The 20,340-nt window shown below is 44.3% G+C and overlaps 1 protein-coding gene across 2 annotated transcripts in view; it reads right to left on the reverse strand.

Moving 5' to 3' along the window:
* The window catches only part of MPP7 (membrane palmitoylated protein 7), a 537,461-nt gene that overhangs the window by 453,373 nt on the left and 63,748 nt on the right, over positions 1-20,340 (reverse strand). Inside the window, exon 1 of one of the 2 annotated variants that reach the window (XM_040352588.1) lies at positions 16,641-16,795. The exons of the other annotated variant lie outside the window; for it this stretch is intronic. The gene's annotated coding sequence lies outside the window, so the exon portion shown is untranslated. Of the gene's footprint in view, positions 1-16,640; positions 16,796-20,340 lie in introns of those variants that run through there. 2 annotated transcript variants of the gene reach the window in all.

Genomic DNA, 20,340 nt, shown 5'->3' on the forward strand with positions numbered 1-20,340 from the left:
AGCCTGTTTAGAATTAATGAAAAGTGGTTTTACTTTTGCAAAAGAAGTACATTAACGCTATATTGGTACATAGGGGAGCTGGAATTTAGAAAAAAAATAAAAAAAAATAAAAGGTGAACTTAGCCTTTAAGATTTTCATTATGCAACAACGAGACTTGCTTACTGTGCCTCTGATAGTGACAGCTTGAAGTGAGACAGTCAGAAGTGACAGCGTGATCTAAGCACCACAAAGGTGTTGACAGGCTGTGACAGTACAATGCAGCTCCAAGCAGGGCCAGCATATACATTTAGGTGACCCCTTCAGCACCGGGAGACCCTGCAATGGAAGCCTGTTCACATTGGAACTGTAGCGTTATTAATGTATCCCATTAGTCATCAAGTGGTCTGGGAAGACTTCAAAGCAGGGGTGGACAAATTGATAGTCAGCTCCTTTGACAACAAAATAAAACCTCAATGTTAGAGACCAGCTGTCATTTTTATGGAGTATTGGCTACCTAGCTCCTGGGATTTGTCCATCTCTGCTTTATAGAATACTCCTTATGGTGTTACCTCCATGGATTCAGCAAGTACATGAAGAATGAGAGCGGCTACAAGCAGTACTGTACGATATATTGATATTAACCTTCACAGTCCCCTCTACCAATAAAGGAAAAAATTACTGCAACATTTACTCCTCCAGCTAAAGACATTGATCTGCACATGAAATACAAAGACAAGCGGATCAATAGATATTATGTATGTTACACTACTCAACATCCCACCCTGAGCCATCTAGCTTAAAAAAAAAAAAAAAAAATGCGTATACTGGTTTACAGCGCACATGGTCGCAGGTCGATTGACTATTTAACCACTTGTCCACCGGGTTAATTTTGGCACTTCTCTCCTTCATGTAAACATCACAATTTTTTTGCTAGAAAATTAATCAGAACCCCCAAACATTATATATTTTTTTTAAGCAGACACCCTAGGGAATAAAATGGCGGTCATTGCAACTTTTTTTCTCGCACGGTATTTGTGCAATAATTTTTCAAACGCCTTTATTTGGGAAAGAAAACGGTTTCATGAATTAAAAAAAAAAAAAAACAGTAAAGTTAGCCCAATTTTTTTGTATAATTGGAAAGATGATGTTACGCTGAGTAAATAGATACCTAACATGTCACGCTTTAAAAGTGCGTTCATGGAATGGCGCCAAACTTCGGTACTTAAAAATCTCCATAGGTGACGCTTTAACATTTTTTACAGGTTACTATTTTCGAGTTTCAGAGTAGGTCTAGTGCTGGAATTGTTGCACACGCGCTAACGCACGCAACGATACCTCACATGTGGGGTTTGAACGGTGTTTACATATGTGGGCGGGACCTGCATGCGTGTTCGATTCTGCGCGCGAGATATCGAGGACAGGGGCGGTTTGAAAACATTTTTTTTTTATTTTATTTTACTTACTTTACTTTAATATAAACATCCCTTGTAATAAGAATCAGTGTGACATGTCCTCTTTATGGAGAGATGTGGGGTCAATAAGACCCCACATCTCTCCTTCAGGCTTACAAGCATGAAATCGGTGAAAAAAGAATCACTGATCAAATGCTGACAGCTGCAATTGCGGCTTTGTTTACTTCCAGGTACCGGGCGTGACGTCATAACGTTGCGCCCGGTCCTCCGACGGTAATAGAGATGACTGTGACCGTCTGGTCACCAGTCATCTCTATGGTTCTGCAGCGGACGCCGACCGATTCGGATGGCGGCGGGAGGGGGGGCGTCCCTTCCCGCTGCCTATAAGAACGATCAAGCGGCGGAACCGCCGCTTTGATCGTTCTTATGGTGCAGAGAATCGGCGGCTGAAGATGGGGATATCTGAATGATGCCTGTAGCTGCAGGCATCATTGAGATATCACCGCTCAAAGTGGAGAACGTCCCAGGGACGTCCTTGGTGGTAAAGAGGTTAAAAGAAATGCATACTTTTAAAATGGATTTAAAATTCACACTTCACCTGAACCAAAAAGGGCACATCAGTAAGGTCAATACACATTACAATCTGAATTAAAATGTAACCTTTGATTCCCACACAAACAAAACTGCGCCTTCCATGCTCCTAGATCAAGTATAAGGCCCCTTTCAGACTGGGGCGGGAGCCGCGGTGGCGGTATAATGCTGCTAAAAATAGCGGCGCTATACTGCTGGGATTGCCGCGGGAATCAGCCGCTAGCGCTGTGGTATTAACCCACGCTAGCGGCCGATAAAGGGTTAATACCGCCTGCAATGCACCTCTATAGAGGCGCATTGCGGGCGGTATTGCAGCGGTTTCCTATTGTTTTCAATGGGAAGGAGCGGTATACATGCCACTCCTCTCACCGCTCCAAAGATGCTGCTGACAGGAGATTTTTTTATCTCCCGCCAGCGCATCGCCTCAGTGTGAAAGCCCTCGGGCTTTCACATTGAGTCTGCAGTGAAGGAGTTTTTCAGGCAGGATAGCAGCGCTATTTTTAGCGCTGTACCGCCTGAAAAACTCCTCAATGTGAAAGGGGCCTAAGACCCCTTTCACACCTGAGTGTTTTGTAGTCTGAAGCTACAAAACGGTGGAGGGGAAAAAATCTATTATTCTCTATTCTCTATGGTTCACATCTCCACTCCAAAACGCCTGAAGCCAGAAGCTGAAACAAGTTCTGGGATTTTTTTTTTTTTTTTTTAGGTCGATTTGGGCGTTTTTCTGCTATTTACATTAGTGACTTTTTGACCTGTCCAAAATCGCCGCAAAAACATAGAAAAGAATCATGACAAAATTGCGGTAAAATTGCGCGACTTTCTGCCTGAAAACGCTATGCTCAGGTGTAAATGGGGCCTCAGGCTCTATTCACACTTGTGCGTTTTGCAGCTCATATAAACAGGTATCATGAAAATAAAATTCCAATGAGGACAGCCACATCTACACACTGCGATGAAAAGAATAAGGCATGTCTGATTTTACATGCAGTTACATGCGTTACCTGGCCCATTAAAGTCTACGGAAGCTCGTGAAAAAGCATTAAAAAAAAATGTCTTAAAAACACGCAGACCAAGACCAAGAAAAATATCAGACAGAACAGCTCGCAGGATTGTGAGAAAAGCAATTCAAACCCCACGTTTGACTGCACGATCCCTCCAGAAAGATCTGGCAGACACTGGAGTTGTGGTACACTATTCCACTATTTTGGAAACAAGTTCTGTGGACCGATGCGGTTAAAATATAACTTTTGGCCGAAATGAGCAAAGGTACGTTTGGAGAAGAAAGGGCACAGAATTAAATGAAAAGAACCTCTGTCCAACTGTTAAGCATGGGGGTGGATCAATCATGCTTTGGGGTTGTATTGCAGCCAGTGGCACAGGGAACATTTCACGAGTAGAAGGAAAAATGGATTCAATAAAATTTCAGCAAATTTTGGATGGTAACTTGATGCCATCTGTGAAAAAGATGAAGTTAAAGAGAGGATGGCTTCTACAAATGGATAATGATCCTAAACACACCTCAAAATCCACGGGGGATTACATCAAGAGGCGTAAACTGAAGGTTTTGCCATGGCCTTCACAATCTCCTGACCTCAACATAATTGAAAATCTATGGATAGACCTTAAAAGAGCAGTGCGTGACAGACAGCCCAGAGATCTCAAAGAACTGGAAGGCTTTTGTAAGGAAGAATGGGCAAAGATACCTCAAACAAGAATTGAAAGACTCGTGGCTGGCTACAAAAAGAGTTTACAAGCTGTGATACTTGCCAAAGGGGGCAATACAAGATATTAACTGCAGGGTGCCCAAACTTTTGCAGACACCATTTTTTTGTGTTCTGTAATTTTGAGTACTCGTGGAACGGATTATGCTCATAATCCGAGGTTCCACTGTATATAATCAGATAGGTGACAGCCACACAGTCCTTAGCAGAGTGGTGTTTACCTGTGCATTCCCTGCCCATGGTCACATGATCAAATGCAGGGGTGAATAGGCAAATATGACTGTCCTATACATCAGGCCTTGGCAACTTTCCTGTACGGCTCTGCTGTGGTGGAACATCTGCCATCACCTCTCTGCCTGGATCCTCCTCTGGGAACTGATCTCAGTTGTATCTTCTCTGACCCTTTTTCTTACAGCACCGCATTCAGAGCAAGTCCAGAACCAAGATGTCTTCCTTGTTAAAAGAACCAAGATATCTTATGTTCTGTCTGTCTATCTGCCCTCTGCTTCTAGCCCTATTGTTAGACGTCTGGTACCAGGGTTGCATGTAGCTACAAGCTGGTGTAAATAGGAGCCGACGGCCTCCTGTGGAGGTTGATCTGGGACACTGCAAGTCATTAGTCATTGGCATTCTTAAAAACCTGTACAGCAACATATGAGCGCCCTGACAGTTTTCATTAAGAGGACTCACGTCTTGTTAGTAGTAATTACTGGAAGGTTTTGTTTTCCTTACACCATTGTGGAGATCCCAATCTAAGCATGGTATGAGAAATATGCCACTGCATTATGAGACTCTTGTGTGTCAACCTTTGTGTGTTTGTATAGTCTGTGTTGTAATAAGACCTTCCTATGTAGTGAGAGAATTGTATGAGCCTCTCCCAGAGGTCTTCATTATAAAAGGGTGCTGAAAGCCTGTCTATTAATACAACAGTTATGTAAAATATTCATACCACAAAGCTTACATAAAATAGTTTTTTCAAGGACCGTGAAATCCAAGGTAAAAAAGTTACTATATGTGAAAGCAAAATAAGTTTACAAAAAGATACAAAATAGTATTAATGCCGCGTACACACGACCGTTTTTAATGTCATGGAAAAAACGATGTTTTTCTTGACGTGATTCTTGTCAAGCCTGCCTTGCATGCACACGATAGTGAAAAAAAAATGCTGGAGCAAAGCGCGGTGATGTACAACACGTATGACGACACTATAAAGGGGAAGTTCCATTCAAATGGCGCCACCTTTTGGGCTTTATTATGCAAATTTCCCTTCTCATAACTTGCGTCTAAGCATGCACGTTTTCTTTCCCATCGTTAAAGCCTACACACAACCATTTTTCACGACGTGAAAAATGTTGCGGAAAAAATAGAGCTCCTGTCTTCAGTACCTGACCAGTGATCTCCAGCCATCAGGTCTCTGCCAAGGCCCAGTCAGAGCTATCTACTACATTGGCCCTTGTGCCACTCTGTGTCCTCCACTCCCTGTCATCTCTACCAGTGGCGTTGGACAGGAGGTACAAGAGAAGCCCTCTTTACTGCTCGATCTCCACCAGGTACGTGACAGCGAGTTAGGGCCCTTGAATTATAAGCTTCTTGAAGGCAGGGACTGATGTGAACGTGCAATATATACCGTATTTATCGGTGTATACCGCACACTTTTTTCCACTTAAAATAAGGGGAAAATCGATATACGCCGATACCCGCTTCCCGCGCTCAGTTTGAACGCCTCCGCCAACATATACCGAGCGCAGTACACTCGGGTACATTCGGCCAGGCTCGGCTTCGCTCGTGGTCACGCTCGGTGACGTTTATGCGTAAGAAGCCAAGCATGGCCGAGCGTGCCCGAGTGTACTGCGCTCGGTATATGTCGGCGGAGGCGTTCAAACTGAGCGCGGGAAGCGAGGATTCGACTCGGAGACAGCGCGGGAGAAGCCGGGAGGACACCACCGAGGCCGCAGACGGAGTCTGGACCGGACAAGGTCGCCGATGGACGCCGGGCAAGACACCAAAACTGTAAGAATTAAAATGTGTTTTTACAGGAATTTCAGGTCTACATTAGGGGTGCGCGCTATACGCCGGAGCGTGCAATACCCCGATAAATACGGTATGTAAAGTGCTGCATAAATTGATGGTGCTATATACAGTCAGCACCTATAATAAAGAAAACGATTTCCTTTCTTTTCTGTTTTGGCTATAGGGCAGGAAGTGAAGGGAAATCTCCCCAAAAGGGCACAAGATGACAAAAAAACAAAACAAAACAAAAAAAAAACTACTATATACAAAATGAAAAATGTTGCCTTAAAATAAAAAAAAAAAAAAGGAAAAAATCACAAACATAATATTTATAGAGGCAATTTAATAATTTGAAATGGTTAAACATATCTTTGTATTTCAATCTGCAATCCTTTTATTGTCAAAAATGTTTAATGTTGCTTCCTTGCAATAAGGTAATCCTCAAATACGGAATTCTTTAGAAATTGAATTTCTTGCTTCTGTGGTCGTCGCCCTGCTATTCTCAGAAGTCCGCACTGAGAACCAAGTCCTATTTCAGCAATCCTCAGCTTTGGTGATATTTGGATATTTCTGAAAAATGCAGACACTGCAGATTCTCTCACTACAATACAGAGAATGCTCAGTTGTTATAAATGAACGCTGACCTTTCCATTTAGAAATTAATTTGAGAAGACGCACCCTTACAAAGCACCAAAACATCAACATGTAGCTAATCATTCTCTGGAATTCAAAAAAACATGTGCACTAGAAAGATTCACCTGTAGCAAATTTTTGGTGAATGTCACACTCGCCGTTTTATAATTATATCCCATGCCAAAATCTTTGAACAGTGTAAAGTTTCCCTATGGGGGAAAATGTTCACTTTAATATAACTGGGGTTACACTGGCCTCATGCACACTGACTCTCCTAGACGCCTTTCTTTTCAGCAGCGGTGTTACGTGGAAAAATAAATAAAAAATGTTTGACACTTGTAAAACACATGTAGGGCATTAATTAATTTCATTGGCCAATAAATAATTGACTCTGGCCATTGACAATTCAAGCACTAAATGAACCTAGCGCTTAAAGTGGAGGTCCACACAAAAAGTGAACCTCCGCTTTCGGAACTCTCCCCCTCTCCAGTGTCACATTTGGCACCTTTCAGGGGGTGGGGGGTGCGGGTATTTGCAACCACTTCTGGGCATAGACTCCCGCGGGAGTCACGCCCCTTCCCCCCCCCCTGCTGTCTTCTGGGAAACACACTGGTCCCAGGAGACAGCGGGGACCAGTAAAGACGCACAGCGCGACTCGCGCACAGGGCCGGATTCCAGACAAGGCCAACAAGGGAGTTCCCCCCTGTCATGCGGATGGTGAGAGGAGAAAAAACAGAGGGAAGAGGAGGTGAGATCGTTGGCAGCAGCAACCCCCCTCCCGGTTCTCAATGTCATTTTGTCATTTTCGGCAGCAGCACCCCCCAATGCTCAATGTCATTTTTTGGCAGCAACACGTCCCCGTCCCCCCCCCCCCCCGCTTCTCAGTGTCCTGCCGAAAAAGTCCCCCGGTGGATAATGTCCCCCCTGTACTGCGCAGGCGGGGGCGGCATTGAAGGACCTGGCCTTGGGGCGGCAAAGGGAGTAAATCCGGGCCTGCTCGCGCATGTGCAGTAGAGAACCGGTAAAGTCACAACGCTTCACTTCCTGATTCCCTCACAGAGGATAGCGGCGGGGCAGTCGAGAGCCAAGCGATTGCTCGGCTTCAGCTGTCAACATCGCAGGCACTCAGGACAGGTAAGTGTCCATTTATTAAAAGTCAGCAGCTGCAGTATTTGTAGCTGATGGCTTTTAATATTTTTTTTTTTTAGGCGGACCTCAGCTTTAAGCACGTTTACAGGCGTCAAGCGTTTTTACGACCAAACGCCGCTGCTCCTGCCCAGCCTCTAAACGCCTAAATGTGCATGGACACATAGGCTAACATGTGGGAGTGTTTAGAAGCAAAAAAAAAAAAAAAAAAGGATCTCCTAAGTTTACAAAATTACTTTTTTTTCTTAGTTTTGTTTTTCCCTTGTTCAGTTCCCCTTACTTCCACATTTCTCACCTAGGCGAGAATGACGTAGGCTGCACTGCCTGTATACTCCTGGGACATGAACACCACAAATCACAGAAGTCTTCAGACAACTCTGAGCTCTTTTCTTGATATGGTGACATTGCCAGTGCTATGGCAACATGTACATTTTATCATTGCCTGGCTAGCATACCTCAATTCCTGTGCATGTGCTCTAACCAGGGAATCATAGTACAGTGCCTGAAAAAAGTATTCATACCCGTTAAAATATTCCACATTTTGTCATGTTACAACCAAAAAACGTAAATTTATTTTATTGTGATTTTATGTGATAGACCAACACAAAGTGGCACATAGTTGTGAAGTGGAAGGAAAATTATAAATGGTTTTAAAACTTTTTTTTAAATAAATATGTGAAAAGTATGGCATGTATTCAGCCCTCTTGAGTCAATACTTTGTAGAATGACCTTTCCCTGCAATTACAGCTGCAAATCTTTTTGGGGATGTCTCTACCACCCTTGCACATCTATAGGAGTGAAAAATGTGCCCATTCTACTTTTTAAAATAGCTCAGGCTCTGTCAGATTGGATGGAGAGCAATTTTCAAGTCTTGCCACAGATTCTCAATTGGATTTAGGTCTGGACTTTGACTGGGCCTTTTTAACACATGAATATGCTTTGATTGAAACCATTCCATTGTAGCTCTGGCTGTATGTTTGGGGTCGTTGTCCTGCTGGAAGGTGAACCTCCGCTCCAGTCTCAAGTCTTTTGCAGACTCTAAGGCCTCGTACACACGACCGAACATGTCCGCTGAAACTGGTCCGCGGACCAGTTTCCGTGGACATGTTCGGTCGTTTTTAGGGCCGACCGGACAATTGTCCGGCCTAGCGGACAGGTTTCCAGTGGACAAAAGTTTCTTAGCATGCTAAGAAACTTGTCCGTCGGACATGTCCGATGGTCAGTACGACTCATCGGACATGTCCGCTGGCCCGAGAACCCGCGCATGGCGTCGAAGTGATTCGACGCATGCGTGGAAGCATTGAACTTCCAGGTTTGCGGACGTGGCGGCGTCAACGTCACCGCGCTGTCTGTCCACGGGAATTTTGGTTTGATGGTGTGTACAACCATCAGACCAAAATCTCAGAGCAGACATGTCCAATGGAAACGGTCTGCAGACTGTTTTCATCGGATATGTTCGCTCGTCTGTACAAGGCCTAACAGGTTTTCTTCTAAGATTGTCCTGTATTTGTCTCCATCCATCTTCCCATCAAGTCTGACCAGTTTCCCTGATGGTCCTTCCTTCTTCCATGTTGAAGAAAAGCATCCCCATAACATGATTGTTGTTCAGGGTGATGTGCAGTGTTAGATTTCCCCCACACATAGCGTTTTGGTTTTAGGCCAAAAAGTTGCATTTGGGTCTCATCTGACCAGAGCACCTTCTTCCACATGTTTGCTGTGTCCCCCACATGGCTTTTCGCAAACTGCAAACAGGACTTCTTATGGCTTTCTTTTAACTATAACTTTCTTCTTTCCACTCTTCCATAAAGGCCAGATTTGTGGAGTGTACGACTAATAGTTGTCCTGTGGACAGATTCTCCCACCTGAGCTGTGGATCTCTGCCGCTCCTCCAGAGTTGTCATGGGCCTTTTGGCTGCTTCTCCAATTAATGCTCTCTTTGCCGGGCCTGTCAGTTTAGGTGGATGGCCATGTCTTGGTAGGTTTGCTCTTTCCATTTTCGGTTGATGGATTGAACAGTGCTCTGTAAGATGTTCAAAGCTTGATATATTTTTATATAACCTAAGCCTGCTTTAAACTTCTCCACAATTTTATCCCTGACATGTTTGGTGTGTTCCTTAGCCTTCATGATGTTGTTTGTTCACAAATGTTCTCTAACAAACCTATGAGGGCTTCACAGAACAGCTGTATTTATACAGCGACTAAATTACACACAGGTGGACTCTATTTACTAGTTAGGTGACTTCTGAAGGCAATTGGTTCTACTAGATTTTAGTTAGGGGTATCAGAGGGGCTGAATACAAATGCACACCACACCTTTTCACATATTTATTTGTAAAACATTTTGAAAACCATTTATCATTTTCCTTCCACTTTACAATTTTGTGCCACTTTGTGTAGGTCTATCATATAAAATACACTTACATTTTTGGTTGTAACATGACAAAATGTGGAAAATTTTAAGGGGTATGAATACGTTTTAAAGGCACTGTATTGGCAATGTGTAAACAATGTGATCCCTGGCTAGAGTCCTCGTGCGCATGTGTGGGATTGGCAGCATATCATCAATGAGGCCAGCTTAAAAAGGGCCTTCGTGAAAATGGTGGCTCAGGACAGAAGAAGCATTCAGAAAATTGACTGAAAGGCAAAATGATGCATATATTTTTTTTACAATGTACTAAACATTGCAAGCAAACGAGTCACTAAGGGCAACACAAACATTGGTCTTCTCCTCTAGTATTAAACATAGTTGTCAGAGTCGGTTCACACTGCAGTGGCACGACTTCGGGGGCGACTCTGCAAGTCGTCCTGAGGACGGCTTCAGAGGCGATTTGCAAAACGACTTCTGTATAGAAGTCAATGCAGGTCGCCCTGAGCCGCCCCGAAGTCGTACAGGAACCTTTTTCTAAGTCGGAGCGACTTGCGTCGCTCCTATTAGAACGGTTCCATTGCATTCAATGGGACGCAACTCGTCAGGCGGCTGAGCCGCCTGAAGTGTCGCCCCAGTGTGAACCGGGTCTCACTGGCCATGACAGCCAATCAAATTCTTCATGCCATGTTTGCAGAGCAGCAATGCAGAATGCAGTCGATAATCTGATTGGCTAAAATAAGAGACAATGGCTGTTCCTTCAGGCACTTCCAGGAGTTCTGAAGGAAAACTTTCATTCTAGTTGATGGACTGCGAAGGTGGATGGTTTTATTAATTCTTACAGTGAAGCCAGTTTTGCACGACTGCATATTGTAACCATGGCACCTCACTATATATAGCCCTGTCAGAGAACTGGATTCACAATGACTACACTAAGAGAAAGAACCCGGTAATCTGTGACAGATGCGTGTTGCCAAACTACAACATGTACTGAATATAAATATGAAAACCTTTAATAATGAAAAGGTAAAAGGGAACATAGCGCAGCTAACAGATAATATCACTTAATTTACTAATAGCTAGATTCTCGTAGGGCGGCGTATGTTTGAGCCGGCGTCTCGTATTTACGCCGCCGTAAGTTAGAGAGGCAAGTGCTGTATTCGCAAAGCACTTGCGTCCTAAGTTACGGCGGCATAGCGTAAATGTGCCGGCCTAAGCGCGCCTAATTCAAATTGTGAAGAGGTGGGCGTGTTTTATGCAAATGAATCGTGACCCGACGTGATTGACGTTTTTTACAAACGGCGCATGCGCCGTCCATGGACATATCCCAGTGCGCATGCTCCAAATTACGCCGCAAAGACTTATTGGTGTGAACGTAAATTACGCCCAGCCCCATTCACGGACGACTTACGCAAACAACGTAAAAATTTCAAAATTCGACGTGGGACCGACTTAACATTGGCTAGGCCAGCTTTTTGTTGGACTAACTTTACACCTGAAAACGCTGTATCTTTACTGCGACAGGCAAGCGTACGTTCGTGAATAGGCGTATTTCGCTGATTTACGCATTCTAGGCGTAAATCAGCATACACGCCCCTAGCGGCCGGCGTAAATAGTCAGCTAAGATACGACGTCGCCCGCCGTTGTATCTTAGCTACATTTAAGTGTATCTCAATTTGAGAATACACTTAAATGTACAACGGTGCAGATTCAGAGTTACGACGGCGTATCTACTGATACGCCGGCGTAAACCTCTCTGAATCTGGCTATAAAACTGAAGAAGCCCAAACCCAAGGGTAAGTCTACTTTTGTGGAAAAAAAAAATATAGCAAATAAAAAATAAAATTGTATACCATATACCACTGCAATACAAGACAATTCACCTGCAGCCGCTGTAATTTTCAGTAACAATTTAAAGCAATATGGCAACCTGGAGGTGTTCTCTGTATACAGTTGGTGTGCAAAAGCCCAAAAAATGTCATGTCTTGCGTGTGTGATTGGCTCACTGATTTTCCCAGAACTCTGCACTAAAATACAAGTAAAGTTTTAGGAATCCCATGCAATAAGAATTTTGATTTAATTTTGGACAGAGGCTTTTGTAGGGGACTAGGGCCAAGACTCCTACCCATTGATTATGGCCTATGGAGGAGACTGGGGATTGTCTGGTTCTTCTTTCTGGTCATAGCATGATAAAAAGCTCAGTTCAGCCTCTGATCCAATCAAGAGAGCAGATCATTCTCTAATGATGGACAACAACGTGATGAATGCTGAGAGCGAGGCTTTGATTAATTCTCTGAATAAAGACAATAAAGCTTTCTTTCTGGAGTAGATGGAAAATTAATCTTGTACAGGTTAAGGCTGCTTTCACATTGCAGCGTGGAGCCGCGGTGACGGTATAGCCGTGCTATTTGTAGCGCGGCTATACCGTCGTATTTACTGCGATATTCGGGAGCTAGTGGTGAGGTTTTAACCCCCGCTAGCGGCCGAAAAAGGGTTAATACCGCCCGCGTTGCGGGCAGTATTACCGCGCTTTCCCATTGATTTCAATGGGAAGGCGCGGTATAGGAGTGGTGAACACACCGCTCCTATACCGCGGTAAAGATGCGGCTAGCTCCTGCTAGCGCACCGGTTCAATGTGAAAGCCTTCGGGCTTTCACATTGAACACTGCAGGGCATGATTTTTCATGCGGTATAGCAGCGCTATTTTTAGCGCTGTATCGCATGAAAAACGCCCCAGTGTTCAAGGGGCCTTATGGTCAGAGGAAATATGGTGATCCTCCTACAGACTGGGTTGGAGAAACTTCTCCACTTGGGACACAAATAGTTATCAACAATATCCCTCAAGAAATCTATGAAGATCATTTAATTTCACTTTTTCAGACTTCTGGAACATTGAGCAATGTGTCAGACTGTTGTAGACTGGAGGCATTCTGAGGTGGGGTGGGATCTTTGATTAACCAAAGCATTGTCTGGGTGGGCAGTGACCTGAGTGAGCTAAGCATGTCTGGGTGACTAGTTGTTAATTTGCTTACTGTTTATTTAAATCACTGTTAGCTGTTGACTTTTACTTAAATGTGCTAATAATACTACTGTTTACACTTTGCATTGTTTAGGATAATGTGATAAAGGCTCTTATCTGATTTTGTGTGGTATATATTTTGTGTGAATTTACAATAAAGTCAGTTTCAGTTTGCATCTAAGCTAGTGTCATCTAGTTCTTGGGTGCAATATTCAGCTATAATACCTGGTTCCAGACTGGAGGAAGCTGTACACTGACGGAAACACCCAAGAGGGATGCCAAGCGGTCTGTCACATTTGGTGGCAGTGGTGGAATCTGCTTCCCCCTACAGTCAAATACTTATAAAAATTGATGTAGACACTGAAACTTTGCTCATTAGAACACAGAGTGCACTAGGTGGTTATAATGAACTAGTCCCTCCCATCCTGAATCAGTCTGCAAAGGACAAAGTGAAACAAAAAGCAATTTCTTCAAAGCAGAAACAGGTAGGAATCTGCAACAAGGTTTGTTAAAATCCCTGCAATGTACACAGTAAGTTTGTCATTCAGAGGGGATGTTTTTGTTTTGTTAGCAAAAGTGGATTTACTTTTTAATGTAGCCCTACAAAGCCCTTAACAAAGTTGCAGCATGAACAAAAAGGTGTCTGTTCCCACCATGCCAATCCACCACTTCAGCTAAGTGGGTTTTCAAGGTAAGGACCCGAAGCCGATGATCAGAATAGTCACTAGACCGATGATAAATAATTTTTGCCCTATAGTAGGTTGACATCGCTTTATTATGAAAATTAAAAACTCAACCAATATGTTACTGAAAGGTGACTACTAGGGTTGCACTGATACCGATACTAAGCATTTGTTTACGATGTCTCAGATTATGAACAGGAGCCTCTGTCTCCTGTCAATTCATCTTCAGTGCAGCTGAGGCTGCTGAGAAAGGGACTGGAGAAGCTCTGTCCTCAGTCCCTTTCACTGACTCAAAGTGGAGATGTCAGGGGTCTGTTTAGACCCCTTATATCTCACCAAATCCCCCCAACAGGGCTGATAAAAAAATTATTGTAATGTAAAATGTAAAAAGGTTAAAAATTGTAAAAATAATATATATATATATATATATATATATATATATATATATATATATATATATATATATATATATATATATATATATATATATATATATATATAAAACACAACACCGACAAGAACCCCCCCCCCCCCCAAAATAAAAGACATTGTGAAAAAAAAAAACCTCACAGTCCACGCCCCATCAGTGCCCATTAGTGCTGCATATTAGTGCCACTGTCACATGACATTTAAAAAAAAAAATAGTATCAGTAATCTGTATTGGCAAGTACTTGCAAAAAGTATCGGCACTTGTACTCGGTCTTAAAAAAAAATACAACCCTAGTGACTACGCAAGCACAAAACCTCCATATACACCAGGGGTAGGCAACCTCAGCCCTTCAGCTGTGGTGAAACTAAAAATCCCATCATGCCTGTGCCTCTAAGGCTCCTTTCACAGTAGGCGGACTCCGTCCGCAGATCTCCGCTGAGCCAGCGGATGACAAGCACCTCTCTGCTCACTGAGTGGGGAGGGGCTTGTGCAGCGCCGCTGTCTCCTATGGAGAGATCTGATGAAAACGGACAGCATGTCCGTTTTCAGCAGATCTCACCCGATCCGATCCGCATGGACGGATGGGGACGTATCGCCATCCGTCTGATTTTGTCGGATTGGATCGGGTCGTGGACTGCATGGAGTGGCCGTTCAGGTCCGCTGTCAAAACTGACAGGCGGACCTGAACAGTCCGATTGTGTGAAAGGGGCCTAAGTCGTACCCGTGATTGTTAGAGTCTTGCAATGTCTTGTAGTTTCAAAACAGCTGGAGGGCTGAGGTTGGCTACTCCTGATATATACAATCCTATACCCAGAGTTGATCCAGAGCAAAGAAAAAAATAAATAAACCCACTAACACATGGTTCAATTTGCTTCAAGTGGGAGTAAAATCCCTTCCTAATTCCCCACGAGGAAATTCAAATATTTCCTGGCTTAACAATTCATGGTGTTATTACCTATAAATGAAAAGATGACAGCTGAAAGCTGATTGGCTGTTTCTGGCAAGACCTCTATTCACTTTCTCTAGTTTCTATTTATAAAGCGCATTATTTAGGTAAAAAAATTGTGCAAAAGCATAGAACTGTGCAGAGTAAGATGGGCAACCGAGTAGAAGGCACGCTTTATTTATAAAAAAAAAGGGGGGGGGGTGCAGGTTGCACAATATGACCACTGACATAAATAATGCACGTACTCAGGAAAAATAAACATAGATCAAGAGACATCCACGTCAACAGTGAATATAAATTACAGTGCGCCTAACTACAAATCCCTGCAGGACCTATTAAGCAGAAGTTGTCAGGTTTGGGACACTGCATCCCTGCGTGCGGTTCAGGCGCACCTGTCATGGGCTGCAGAGGGCGGCCAGTGCTAGTTAAATCCCCCCCCCCCCCCCCATGGAAATCATTCAAGTTGAAAGAATATAAATTTTTTTTCTTTCTCTTTTCAGAAATACTGTAAAAATGTATTTCTCCCTTCCCCTTTTTTTAAAGTGGACAATTCCATGAAAATACATATCATTGGGCTCATTTTTGTATACAATGGGGAAATGTTAGAGGCTCAGCTTCCTAATGCTTTCTGTATACTTGTTGATTTCACTAATTTCCTCTTCCCTGTTGCCAAGACAGGAAGTAAGGAACAATCTCCCTAATGGGGAAGAATCAGGTAGTCTGAAGTTCTTTTTGATGTCCATGTCCCCACGAAGATTTCTTCTCCTGATTAGTGATACCTTGAGCGTCACGGTGCAATATGGTGTTACAAAAAAAAAAAAATTAAAATCACCAAATCAATCTGCCGGGACAGAAGCTTCAACCCTAAGGCCCCTTTCACACTGAGGCAGGATGTGCAGTGGCGGAATAGCGCCGCTATTTTTAGCGGCTTTATACCGTCGAAATTGCGGCAGTATTCGGCCGCTAGTGGTGCGGTATTAACCCCCGCTAGCAGCCGAAAAAGGATTAATACCACCGGCAATGCGACTCTGCAGAGACGCATTGCTGCCGGTATTACCGCGGTGTCCCATTGTTTTCAATGGGAAGGAGCGGTATACACACCGCTCCAAAGATGCTGCTTGCAGGAGATGTTTCTTTCTCCCGCCAGCGCATCGCCTCAGTGTGAAAGCCCTCTGGCTTTCACATTGAGAATGCTGGATCAGGTTTATTTCAGGCAAGTATAAAAACGGGGGGGAACTAATGCGCAAAACCAACCTCAACAAGGGCACAACAAAGCTAAAATAAGAAAATCAAACTAATAATGCAGCTGCCACGACTAATAGTGTTCACACACTTAAAGCAATTAATGACAAGGGGGGGTGTAATGGTGCTTGCAACAGGATCTAATTAAAACTAAATATCAATAACGATTTCCATAATGTGAATAAGTTGTCAGGAAAATGTGCTCCACTGGTTCCTGTGTAAAATGTGTTCCACTCTGAATAAAATCATATACCCACCCAACATTAACTGAGTAATGTGGAGAGTAATAAGAGTGGATAAATGATAAAAAAAAAGAAAGGGGCCTTATTTGGAAACCAAGGGGATGGGCCAGAGTGGGTTTTATTTGAGCACAACTCCAGGAAAATAAAAGAAAATCCCTTACACTGCAAGGGTTAATAGCTCGTTTACAACTAGTGGAACAAAAAAAGGAGTTTTACTTACCTGATCCTCCACTTCACCCTGTAGATAGACCCCTCCCTGCAGCATCTGCACCCCTATGCGACACAGGTCTAGGGTCCAGACAGCATCAAGACCAAAGCCCTGATCTGAATGTGAGGACGCTGGGGGACCCTCCAGCGTCGGATCATGGAGGAGCGCCGCCTGCCGGGAGGATCAGGGAAGTAAAACTGTTTCTTCTATCCCCTAGACAAAACAAGCCAATAACCCTTGCAGTGTTGGAGCAGCCCCACTGCAATGGATCTTTTTTTTTGCCCAGAGTTGGGCTTGAAAAAATCATTTATCGTGTTAGAACTGTATGAATAAAATATATATCAGAATGCTTTTTTTGCAGCCCTGAAATGAATATAAACATATCTCTAAGGTGTGGTCGGCGTGATTTTTTTTTTTTTTGATGCCGCTTTAATGACTTGTCTTCACTTGCTTTTGTTTCTTGCACAAGCGGCAATGTATTAGCATAGTCACTTATTAACTCTTCAATATACAGAAATATAAGGCCAGTTTTTTAAATGAACCTAATACACAAAGTCATGTGAAAGAGTAAGGACACCCCATGGAAATTGACAATTTATTTGCAATATATAGGTAAAACATTAAATCTTTATTTAAACAGCGCATACAGATAAAGAAGAAATTGCATTTTCAATCATTCGAAAAAGTCATGTCCAACTTTAACGGCTCATTTACACTACCTGGATTAGAACACCTGCCAGCTTGTTATTGCTGTCTGTGCCCCTGTTAAAGCGGGGGTTCACCCTAAAAAAAATAATTCTAACATTACATTGAGCTCACTCTCGACATTGACAGTATGCCGATTTTTTTTTTTTTCCGTACATACCTCATATAGCTATTTTCTTACCCGGCTTCCGGGTAGTGAATCCCACGGGAGTGGGCGTTCCTATGCAGCAGTTAGTGATTGACGTGATGACAAAAACTACCACCCCCGTCGCATAAGGAGCGTCACAAGTTGCCGAAAGAAGCCGAACGTCGGTGCACAGGCTCCGTATAGCGCCGACTCGACGTTCGGCAACTCGTGACGTTCCTTATGCGACGGGGTGGTCGTTTTTGTCATCACGTCAATCACTAACTGCTGCATAGGAACGCCCACTCCCGCGGGATTCACTACCCGGAGGGAACCTTTCCCCTCAAGCCATAGGCTTGAGTAATGACCTGCCAAATCCATTTGGAGATAGTGGACTTCGACGCTGCCTGCCCACATCTGGGACCTTCTGGCAGGATAAACAATGTATCAGTTTTCCGGACCTGAGCAGTAGCTTTAAGATGGATCTTAACTGCTCTTAATACGTCTAGCGTATGTAAAGACTTCTCCCTTGCAGAACTAGGTTCTGAGAAAAAAGACGGGAGAACAAGATCCTGATTCAAATGAAATCTTGAAACAACTTTAGGTAGGAAAGCCGGGTGGGGCCGTAGGACCACTCTATCCTTATGGAATATAAGGTACGGTTCCTTACAAGACAAGGCCGCCAACTCCGAAACCCTTCTGGCGGAGGTTATGGCTACCAAAAATATCACCTTCCTGGTCAGAAGGACCAAAGGAATATGAGCCAAGGGCTCAAATGGTTGTTTCTGTAAGACAGAAAGGACCAGATTCAGATCCCATGGACACAAGGGAATCTTGACTGGTGGACTAAGCCGGATCACACCTTGCAAAAAGGTTTTGATCAGGGAATGTGTAGCTAGTGGCCTTTGGAAAAAAACCGATAAGGCCGAGATCTGGCCCTTAATGGTGCTTAGGGCCAACTTCATGTCCGCCCCCAACTGCAGAAACTCCAGAATTCTGCCAATGAAATACCTCCGGGGATGCCAACCCCTGGTCTCGCACCAGGCCACATAAGATTTCCAAACTCGGTAATAGATAAGTCTGGATGCCGGTTTTCTGGCATTAATCAAAGTAGATGCCACCGCATTAGAGAGACCCCTTTTCTTTAAGATATGGGACTCAATAGCCAGACCGTCAAATTGAGAGACGGTAAGGAAGGATGGAATATTGGCCCCTGGGACAATAGGTCTGGCCGAAGCGGCAGGGACCACGGTTGCCCCACGGACATCCTTACAATGTCCGCGAACCAGGCCCTTCTGGGCCACGCTGGAGCCACCAGAATCACTGGTCTTCCTTCCGACTTTACCCTGCGAAGAAGACGGGGTAATAATTGCAGCGGAGGAAACGCATACATTAGGGAGAACTGATCCCATGGGAACACCAGTGCATCCGTGCCGTAAGCAAGTGGATCCCTTGTCCGGGACAGAAAGTTGCCCACCCTTGCATTGAACCTCGATGCAAAGAGATCGACATCTGGTGTTCCCCACCTCTGACAAATGCTCTGAAAGATGTCGGGGTGAAGAGTCCATTCCCCTGGAAGCACCTGTTGGCGGCTTAGGTAGTCTGCTCGCCAATTGTCTATTCCCGGAATGAACACTGCAGATATGCATGGGACATATTTCTCTGCCCAGGTCAGGATTCGATTCACCTCTCTTTGGGCTGCACAACTTCTTGTGCCCCCCTGGTGATTTATGTATGCCACGGCAGTGACATTGTCTGATTGAATCCTGACCGGAAGACCCTTCAACCTGTCTGACCAAGCTGACAGGGCTAGATAGACTGCTCGAATTTCCAGCAGATTTATGGGTAGAGACCTCTCGGAGGCTGACCATTTCCCCTGGAGAGACAAACCTCCCAGGACTGCACCCCAGCCTAGCAGACTGGCGTCCGTGGTCACAACCTGCCATGTCACGGGAACAAAGGACTTCCCCTTTAGCAGGTTCCGGGGAACCAGCCACCAACAAAGGCTCTGCCGGACTGACCGGGAGAGAGACATAGGGAGATCCAAGGCTTGAACCTTTTTGTTCCAAGCGGACAGAATGGCATGTTGAAGCTCCCTTGAGTGGAACTGCGCAAATGGGACGGCCTCGAACGAGGCTACCATCTTTCCCAGTAACCTCATACAGAGGCGAATGGGAGGCTGACGCTTTGCTTTGACTAGTTGAACTAGTTCTCTTAAAGCCTCGAACTTCCTTTGGGGCAGGAAGACCCTTTTTAGCTTTGTGTCTATGAGTAGACCCAAATATTCGAGCCTTTGCACAGGCATTAAGGCTGACTTGTCCAGGTTGAGAACCCAACCCATGGATTCCAGAAATTTTACGTTTCTGTGTACCGTTGAGTTTAGATCGGCCACTGACCGGTCTACTACCAATAGGTCGTCTAGATAGGCTACTATGGATATGCCTTGAGACCTTAGATAGGCTAACAGTGGAGCCAATACTTTCGTGAAAACACGAGGAGCGGTGGCCAGACCAAAAGGTAAGGCCACGAATTGGAAGTGGCGCTGATTTACCGCGAAGCGAAGCAGCTTCTGATGGTCGAGAAAGATAGGAACGTGCAAGTATGCGTCCTTTATATCGATGGACGCTAGTAGTTCCCCTCCTTGCAGGGAGGCCCCCACTGACCTGATCGATTCCATCCGGAATGATTGGACCCTTAGGAACTTGTTTAAGGCCTTGAGGTCCAGGATGGGTCTTACATCCCCGTTTGGTTTGGGGACGGTGAAGAGATTGGAATAAAACCCCAAACCTTGTTCTTCCACTGGCAGCACTCTGATTACCCCTTGGGATAACAGATGATCTAAGGCCAATGCTAAGGACCTTCTTTTGCCGAGGTCCTTTGGGA

The sequence above is a fragment of the Rana temporaria genome, chromosome 5, assembly GCF_905171775.1.
Source record: "Rana temporaria chromosome 5, aRanTem1.1, whole genome shotgun sequence".
In the NCBI taxonomy this organism is placed as follows: Eukaryota; Metazoa; Chordata; class Amphibia; order Anura; family Ranidae; genus Rana; species Rana temporaria.